The sequence below is a fragment of the Mustela nivalis genome (assembly GCF_964662115.1).
Source record: "Mustela nivalis genome assembly, chromosome: 6".
Classification (NCBI taxonomy): domain Eukaryota; kingdom Metazoa; phylum Chordata; class Mammalia; order Carnivora; family Mustelidae; genus Mustela; species Mustela nivalis.
This window is the reverse complement of record NC_139025.1, coordinates 71439854-71450006: the sequence shown is the minus strand read 5'-3', so window position 1 is coordinate 71450006 and position 10153 is coordinate 71439854.

The following is a 10153-nucleotide window of genomic DNA, read 5'->3' as shown; positions in this document are numbered from 1 at the left end:
GACATCTTATTTTTTTTTTTATCCATTCGGATACCCTATGTTTTTTTATTGGAGCATTTAACCCATTTACATTCAGGGTAACTGTTGAGAGATATGAATTTAGTGCCATTGTGTTGCCTGTAAGGTGACTGTTATGGTATATTGTCTGTGTTCCTTTCTGGTCTATTACTTTTAGGGTGTCTCTTTGCCTTGAAGACCCCTTTCAATATTTCCTGTAGGGCTGGCTTGGTGTTTGCAAATTCTTTTAGTTTTTGTTTGCCCTGGAAGCTTTTTATCTCTCCTTCTATTTTCAATGACAGTTTAGGTGGTTATAGTATTCTTGGCTGTATATATATATATATATATACATATATGTATATATATATATATATATATATATTTAAAGATTTTATTCACAAGAGATCACAAGTAGGCAGAGAGGCAGGCAGAGAGAGGAGGAAGCAGGCTCCCTGCTGAGCAGAGAGCCCGATGCGGGACTTGATCCCAGGACCCTGAGATCACGACCTGAGCCGAAGGCAGCGGCTTAACCCACAGAGCCACCCAGGCGCCCCTTGGCTGTATATTTTTCTTGTTTAGTGCTCTATGTCATGCCAGTCCTTTCTGGCCTGCCAGGTCTCTGTGGATAGGTCTGTTGCCAATATAACATTTCTACCATTGTATGTTACAGATCTCTTGTCCTGAAATGCTTTCAGGATTTTCTCTTTATCACTGAGACTTGTATATTTTACTATTAGATGACAGGGTGTGGACCTATTTTTATTGATTTTGAGGGAAGTTCTCTGTGCCTCCTGGAATTTGATGCTTGTTCCCTTCACCAAATTAAGGAAATTCTCTGCTATAATTTGCTCCAATATACCTTCTGCCAACCCCTCTTTCTTCTTCTTCTGGCATCTCAATTATTCTAATATTGTTGCATCTCATGGTGTCACTTATCTCTCAAATTCTCCCTTTGTGGTCCAGTTGTTGTTTGTCTCTCTTTTGTTTTGCTTCTTTATTCTCCATCATTTGGTCTTCTATATCACTTAGTCTCTCTTCTACCTTATTTATCCTAGCAGTAAGCCTCTGTCTTTGCTTGTACCTCATTAATAGCTTTTTTGACTTCAACTTGGTTAGATTTTAGTTCTTTTATTTATCCAGAAAGGGATTTTATTTCTCCAAAAAGGTATTCCCTAGTATCTTCCATGCTTTTTTTCAAGCCCAGCTAGCCCCTTGATAATTGTTATTCTGAACTCTAGTTCTGACATATTACTAATATCCATGGGCCCAGCATGCTTCTACTGCACCACCCTGCTTATATTACTAATTTCCATATGTATTAGGTCCCTAGCCATTGGCACTGCCTCTTGTTTTTTGTTTTTTGGTTTATTTGTGGTGAGTTTTTCTACCTTGTCATTTTATCCAGATAAGAATAGATGAATGAGAGAATGAAATACTAAAAGAGTAGCAACAACCCCAGGAAGATATACACTAAACAAATCAGAAGAGACCCAAAACAAGAGGGAGAAGAAAGGAGGAAAAAAAGAAAAAAAATTATATATATATTAGATTGTTGAATAGAACAGAGTCACACATTTCATTTTGGGTGTATTTTGGTCTGTTAGAAGAAACTACCTCCCAAAATTTTAAGGAAAAAAAAACTTATATATATATATAAATAAAGGTAAACACAATGAAGGGATGGAATATGACTGTAAAGATGAAAATTTAAAAAGATTCTAAAAAAGGAATTGATAAGATAAGTTGGTTGAAAAAAGAAAAAAAAAAGAGAGAAAAGAATGTGATCAGGTTGGAGACAAGAACAAAGCCATGTGCTAGATTTCGGTATATTTTGATCTGTTAGAAGAAATTGTATCCCAAAATTTTAAAGAAAGAAAAACCTGTGTGTATATAAAAAATATGGTTAAATACAATGAAGGGAGAGAATATGCCTATAACAATGAAAATTTTAAAAGATTTTTATAAAGGTATTGATACGATAAAATAGTTAAAAATGTTAGAATAGGAAAGGAAAAATTAAAAAAAAGTATAAGAAAAAAATAAAATTAAAAAAATTTAACTTTGAAAGACTAAAGGATTATCAGAAAAAAGCCATGAATTATCTGTTGCTTTCCCCTAGCTCTAGAGTTCTGCAGTTCTCAATGATAGTTGACTTGGTCTTGGCTGGATGTTCTTGCTGATCTTCTGTGGGAGGGGCCTGTTGCAGTGACAGTCAAATGTCTGTGCCTGAGGTGGAATTGCACTGACCTTGCCAGGGGCCAGGGTAAGTAATCTGTGTGGTTTTGGTCTCAGGAGTTTTTCTCCCCCAAATGCTTCCTATATAGCTTTGGAGGGCAGGAATGAAGATGGCAGCCTCCCAGTCTGTGGCCTGGATGATCCGAGAGCTTGGGGTTCCACTCCTCAGTGCACCCTCAGAGAAATGTGGTTAATCCCTCCCATCTCCTTGGTCTCCAGCTGCACCGCACTCCATGCTCACCTGGCCTGTGACCAATTGTTTCTATCTCTGGTGCACAACCCTGTTTGGAGTCTCCAAATCCAGCAGACTCCTGCAGTGCTCCCGTGTTGCTCCTCCCAGAGGTGGAAGGTGAGTCTCCCCGGATCTGCCAGTTGTGGGGTCTGTGCTCAAAGAGCAGTGGCCCAGCTATGCCACCAATCGTGGCTTAAGGTTACCCCAAGCTGAGAGCTCACTCCTTGGCCTGGTCTCTGCAGTGAGCTTCCCCACTCCAATACCTGGGAGCTCTGCCACACTTGGGCCCCCCGGTCTTTTTATGACTCTGTGGGTCCTGAGATCACACTGTCACCATGAGGCCTCTACCCCTTCTTAGCCTCTGGAATGATGTCCCTAGTGGAGGAGACCTCTAAAAGTTCTGATTTTGTGCTTCATTGCCCTCTCACTTGCTGGGAGCTGGCCCTTTCCTCCATGGTCTATCTTCCCATTGCTTCAGATTCACTTCTCCACATGTCCTACCTTCTGGAAAGTAGTCAATTTTCTGTTCCTAGAATTGCTGCTCTAGCTGAACTCCTGGGACCAGATGATATTTAGGTCTCCACTCCTCTGCTATCTTGCTCCTCCTGCAGTTTCATTTTAGACATGAGTGTCCTCCTTGCTTTTGCCTCTGCCCTGCATCCCCATGTTGCTCTGAGCTGGTTGCCCACCAGTCCTTCCAGGTGGCCCCCAAGGTGGTGGGGGCAATGGGTTCAGCAGCCCGGAGTTGTGTCCCAGCCATGCTTCTGAAAAGCAGTGTCTTGGACCTGCAACTTAACCTCTTCCAGTCATAGGGCATTCATTTGTAAAACCTCCTGACTTAGTTAACTACCAGCACTGTCATTGGACTAGACGCAGATGGCTAATGGTCCTCCTCATGTATGAGTGCTGTCCGGGGACAGGTGTTTGGTGGGATTGTGAGTGTGGGCAGTGTGGGCAAACCTGGGTGCTGAACCTTTCAACCTAGCAGCTGACCTTGGGTCCTGAATCTTAATCTCTGTGCTCTTCCTACTTCTTTATATGTCTGCACCCTTCTCCCTGGTTGTCAGAACATCCAGATGGAAAGAGAAAGAAATGGTTAATATTTGTTTTTGTTTTCTATTGTCTGATTTCAAACTAGGTAATTAGGGATTAAAAAGGAAGACCCCGAGGGGAGCAAAACATAGTACATGGCATCATAAAGATTAATAAGAACTGGGGGAGAAGTGGACACCATGCCTTCCTTCACAGGAATGAGTAGGAGGGTCATCTGGGGTGGGGGAGGGATGGGAAGCAGAAAGTGATCCTAGACACAATTGTGGAGGCAGCCAGAAGCTACCTGAAAAAGAGACTGGCTTGGCTGGGGGTGGGGCATGAATGAGAGTAGTGATGACAGAGGCAGAGCACCACCCCCCAAAAAACGCACTCAAAACTGAGACCAGTGTGTTTTTGGACAGTGAGGAAAAAGGAATCCTATTACATACTTCATGTAACTAGTTATGATTAGCATCAGCACGGGAGGGTGATTGTGTTGGAGGGAGTCCAATACAGAGCATCCTTTCCCCCAGCATTTGGAGCACAATTCAGAAACTGTGAGAGACAGAGAAGCAGTCCAAATTTGGGGTGCCTAAAATAGGAAGCTTTGACTGAGTGACTTCAGGGCATTGGTGGGATAAACGCTGGTCACTTGATTTTTTTTTTTTTTTCTTTAACTTGGGGGATTCACAGGGCTTTGGTGCACTGCACCAAAGTTACACAATTGTCCTCTGCTGGGTGGGGTTGGGCTGGCAGTTTTAGGCCTTCGATTTTCAGGAAGCATAGTCCAAGGGAATTTTAACCTAGCAGCTGATGGCAGCTTTATCTACAGGCAAGCAGCTGGTTTTCCACAGGCAAGGCACCAAGTTCTGCCCTTACAAACATGCAAGCATTGCATTGGGTTCAATGAATGTAAGGAGTGGAGGAAAGCTTTTGATTAGAAGGGTAAGAGACTGTTTTCTTATGTCAGTTTTTAGGTATGGGGAATAGAATAATTTCTTTATTGCTTGGCTGCAAATCTACAGTACAAGACTTTAGAAAGAAGAAGAAGCTCATTTCATGTGCTCTAAAGATCATTTATGCGTGAGGTTCTAGCTTTAAGATGATGTGCCAGGCATAACCATGGAGTGTTAGACCAACCACACAACCTCAGGTCCTCTCTTACACTATTTTGAGAACTCAGCGAGGACCATTTCCTGGGAGAGAGAGGGGCATTATACAATCATAAAGTGGTCAATTCACCAAGAGGATGTATCTATTCTAAATGGATAGGAACCTAACAACAGAGATTCAAAATCCATGAAGCACACACACGCAGCTAAAAGAAGATACAAACCCACAATTATAGTTGCAGATTTCAACACACTTTTTCCAGTAATAGAAAAAATAGACAGAAAATGAGTGAAGATGTAGAAATCTTAAACATTATCAGTCAAGTTGACCTAATTGATGTTTATAGACTACATCATTTCAAAACAGCAGAATACATTCACCCTTTTCAAAACACATGTTTTCAAACATGAAATAGTCATCAAGATTGAGTCATAAGTCTCCATAAATATAAAAGCTCAAATTTACACAAGAGAAGTAAATTAGCAGATACATTTCTAATTAAGAATTAATTAGAAATCAATGAGAAAAGGAGAAAAGAAGAAATCAACAAGAGAAATAGATCTTAAAAATTCCAAGTTAAAAGCGTATTTTTAAAAATAACATATGGGCTAAAGAAGGTGTCACAGAAAATGAATGTTTTTGAAGTGAATGAAATTGAAAGGACAACATATGAAAAATTTGGGAGTGAATTTAAAGCAGTATTTTGAAGGAACTTTATGGCATTAAATATAATAATTCTTTTAATATAAAAGAAGAAATATTTCAAATAAATCTAAACTTCTACCTTAAGGAACTAGAAAAAGAGAGCAAAATAAACCTGCATAAAGAAGGAAGAAACCCTAGTGAGAACACTGGAAATCTATAAAATAGAAAATGAACAAATAATAGGGAAAAAAAATGAAAAAAACAATGAAATTGAATTTTGTTGCAGTAGGTTGAGTACTGGTTGTCCAAAGATGCCCATGACCTGGGAATCTGTTATTACACAGGGTAAGAGGTACTTCACAGATGTGACTTTTTAAGGCTCTTGAACTGGAGAGATTATCTTGGAATATTGGGGTGAGCCCATTGTAATCACAAGCATCCTAAGTAGAGGGGACAGAAGGGTCAGGGTTTGACTAATGATGGTAGAAATAAGATGGTACAACATGCAGGAAGGGGTCATGGGCCAAAGAATGCAGGCAGCTTCAGCTTCTAGAAACTGAAAAATCTCACAGCCTCTTTAAAAAACAGTCAGGCAGTTTCTTAAATAGTTAAATATATCCTTACAATATGGGCACGAAATTCTACTTCTAGGTGTTTATCCAAGAGAATTAAAAAAAATGTGTTCATAGGAAGACTTATGTGTATTTTTAAAATTGTCCCAATCTTGAAACTACTACCCAAATAGCCATTAACTATCGGTAGTTGGACAAATTTTGGTTTATTCATACAATAATATTACTGAGATATAAAAATAAGCCGCTACGTGCCACAACCTAGATGAATCTCAAAAGCCAGACCTGCTTGTGTTCTCTCCCACTATCTCAAGTAAATGAATGAAATCTTAAAATAAAACAAAGCAAAACACCTTTCCCTTGTGTGTCTTTGAAATCCTCTCCACCCACAGTCCACAGGACTCACTGATATGCTCTCTGTCTTCTAGAGTTTGATATAAATGGATCATAGGATAGGTGGTCTTCTAGGTCTGGCCAATAAATTATTTCTGAGGTTCTGCTGTCTGGATGTTGTCACCGTGTTCCTATAGGGCTCCAATGCCATGAATTCATTTGTTGAAATAGAATCAAGGAAAAGAACATTATTCACGTTATAAGCTGGAGGCTCTCCATCAGAAACGAGTCAAGAACAAGAAGCGACAAAGATTCAGGTTAGTTCCTGACATTGTCTGTTACAACCAAATGTGCTTCCAAAAGTAGTGGCTCATATCAACATTTGGATTGTCTATGGCAAAAGACTATCCTATTACCCATTCATGATCACAGATAATCAAGAGTCAGCCTCGCTTGGGAGAGATCTCAAATGGAAGGCATTTTCCCAACTGGATAGAAGCAAACAGCTAGAAAGCATCTTCAACCTGATTTCTAAGTTTTGTGATTGCAAAGATGTACATCTCCCCTTCTATGACCATATTTTTGTGATTAACACACTTTCTTTTCTTTTTATAGCCTTTGGGTCTCTAAGATTAAATTCTCTACATGTCAATAAATTCTTTATTCTCATTATTTCAGCCAAACCGTGCCACTTCCTGAGATTAACTGTTGAAGTTCAGATGAGGATACAGCCCTAGGGAAGAAGGTAAAATACAAGGGTAGCTAAGTGCAGGCTTTTGTGTATCATTGAATCTTTTTCCAGTGGATTGGTCCCCTAACGTTTCTCCTAACACAAGATTGGGTCAGAGTCAGGCATTATAGTCATTAACATGGACAACCTAGAAACAGAAGTCATCTAGCAGGACTGTCCACAGGGTTCTGTGTGAGCTGGCCCAGCACTGAGGCCCACCTTCAAGATGGATGAAGCTAAGTAAGGAGGCCAAAAGTCATGGCAAGATTCATCAAGGTTGACACCCAGAAAGAAATCCAGATCAGAAATTTTTTACAATCCGGGCGCCTGGGTGGCTCAGTGGGTTAAAGCCTCTGCCTTCAGCTCAGGTCATGATCTCAGGGTCCTGGGATAGAGTCCCGCATCGGGCTCTCTGCTCGGCAGGGAGCCTGCTTCCTCCTCTCTCTGCCTTCCTCTCTGCCCACTTCTGATCTGTCTCTGTCAAAGGAATAAATAAAATTAAAAAAAAAAATTTTTTTACAATCCAAAAACAAAACAAAACAAAACTTTTTACAGTCTATTGTTAATTTATAAACATGTTACACTGATAGATTTCCAAAACTTCCTTTATTCTCAGTTGTTGAGAACTTAAAAATCTTGAAAGTCATTTTTTTCTTTTTTTAATTTGTAGGTGATATAATTTTGAACCACAAATCATAATAGAACAGAGAAATTATTGAAAACGAAGAGCATTCAGTGAGGTGGTTATTTTCACAAACAGATAATTAAAAATAACTTTCCTGTGGAAGAGCAATAACCACCTAGAAAAATACAATGAGAAAACTATAATAGCAAAATTGTATAGAACTTACGTGAGGAAAATCAGAGAAACTTACTCAGGAATAGAATACTTTAATGAATGAAAAGGCATGTTTCTGGATGAGAAACAAAATTTGTAAAGTTAACAAGTTTTCCCAAATTGTTTCCAGAATTGACCTATTTCAATCAAAATACCAATGTAAAACTTCAGAAAACCTGAAAAGAGCAAAACTGATCAAGAATCTTTAATACAATACACCCCAGCATGAGTCCTGGAAAGGCACCACTGGCTTTGCCTCTGGGCAGACCAGGTGGGCAAGTCTCAAGAAGCCCAGGAAAGCAAATTTCCACTACAGTGAAGACACTGGAGTCCTGTCTCTTGGGGTGGCTGGGGGGCATTGTGAGCTAGCCGCTGGAGACCATGTCTAAAAATAAAACAGAAAGTCATCTTATCTACAGAGATTGGGCCTCCGCGTAGTCCACAGGGGTGTTTAATCCATAATTTGTCTGTACATTTACAACAAAATACTATATATATACAATTGCAGTGGAAGTATTAGTATTGCAGCACTTGTCATTCAGCCAAACACAAGAAAGAACGAGGGGTAGAAGAGAAGGATAAAATCCTGGACAGGATTTCTAGGCTGTTTCCAGTGTTCTAGAATTTGATGACACTGATGCCTTCAGGATAGTTTTCTTTTCTTTTCTTTACAGAGAAATTCCCTTTACAAGGGACTTTTAAGTAATTGATGCCTCTCCCCCATCCCCCACCCAGAGAAAGTGCTTTTTAAGAGGGGGAAAATTCCCCCAAGGTAACCAGGCTCTGGTTGAAGGAGAGAGCAGAAGGAGGAATTAGGATAAAGTGTGTGTGTGTGTGTGTGTGTGTTGATGTGACAAATGGAGTTGTGTAGATAGAAGTAACTGAGTCTGAAAGCTGGGAATTGGGGAGGTGGCAAGAGCAAACGCCAAAAGAAATTTACAAAAGAAGAGAAAGAAAATTTGGTTGAATGAGATAATAAATGCTTTTTTCAAAAAGACTATTTATGGTGCACCTGGGTGGCTCAGTGGGTTAAAGCCTCTGCCTTCAGCTCAGGTCATGATCCCGGGGTCCTGGGATCGAGTCCCACATCAGGGTCCTTGCTCAGCAGGGAGTCTGCTTCTGACCTCTCTCCTCTCATTCTCTCTCTCTCCCCCAAATAAATAAATAAAATCTTTTAAAAGGACTTATTTATTTGAGAGCAAGAGAGAGTGAGCGAGCGAGCAAGCACACACAAGCAGGGGGAGGGGCAGAGGGGGAGGGAGAATCAGACTCCTCGCTGAGCAGGGAGCCTGACACAGGACTTGGTCCCAGAACCCCAGGACCATGACCCAAGCTGAAGGCAGATGCCTAACTAACTGAGCCACCCAGGTACCTCCAGATACATAATTTCTTAAATTGCCCCTAGATGGTGTTTACTTAGAACCATGTCACTTCTTGATTAGGGGGGCAACTCTAGAAGTTTCCAAGGGGCAGGGTAGAAGGTGATTTGCAAATGCCCATTCATGCATACGACAGTCCATAAGGTGAGTGTTCACACCTAAGAGCATGCAAATTGATTTAGGTATCAGACCAGCTAAATCTTAGCAATGCCTGTTCTTTGCACCCTTGGGTATTATTTGGAAGCTAATCAGAAGCTTCTAGATCCTCATGGTGCCTTGCAGCCACTACTGAAATTTTGGCCTGAATTGATTTCCCCTCTTTGTATGGGCTCAGCCAGCATCTCAGTGGTGGGGCAGTTAAAGCGCTGGGGAGAGAACTCCTGCCTTTTTACAAATTGTTCATGAATTTTCAAGTGTGCCTGTTGACCACTGATAGTGGCAGCTTCCTTTGACCTCCTACTGGATAATACTCTTGGACATGGTTGCTGGAGAGGCAGTAAATGAACTGAACTCCTTGTCCAGCAGTCAGATCAAAAGGAAACAGGCAGGGCTGTGCCAAGTTTAATTCACAAAATAGCCCCAAGGAAATGAATGCAAGTGTAAACCTGACTGCTCTTTGCGAGGACAGGCGGTCCCCATCAGCTCTATGACAACATCCGCTGCGAAGCAAATCGTCCTGGAGCTGAAAATCAATTTGAGAGAAGGTTGGTATGGAGGGGTCAGCACTCAGGTGGGAACTGTCTGTCATTACAAGGTGTCAGAGAGAACCTCAGCTGGCAAGAGACCAGAACTACCATAGGATTCATTTCTGAATTGCAAAGAGAGAAATATGAAATTCATAGGGCTTAGAGGGATTCATAATTAGCAATCAAATTCCTTTTGTCAATAGAACATTACATTCCTCTTTGCAATGCTGTGCCTTTTGCTAGCCAAGTCTCACAGACTGGGTTGTTTCTGAGTCACTCAATTGAGCTTCCTGAGACTTTCAGAGGAAAGCCCCAAATCCAGCTGAAAGAGGGACAAACACATTTAAGTGGAAAATTGGAT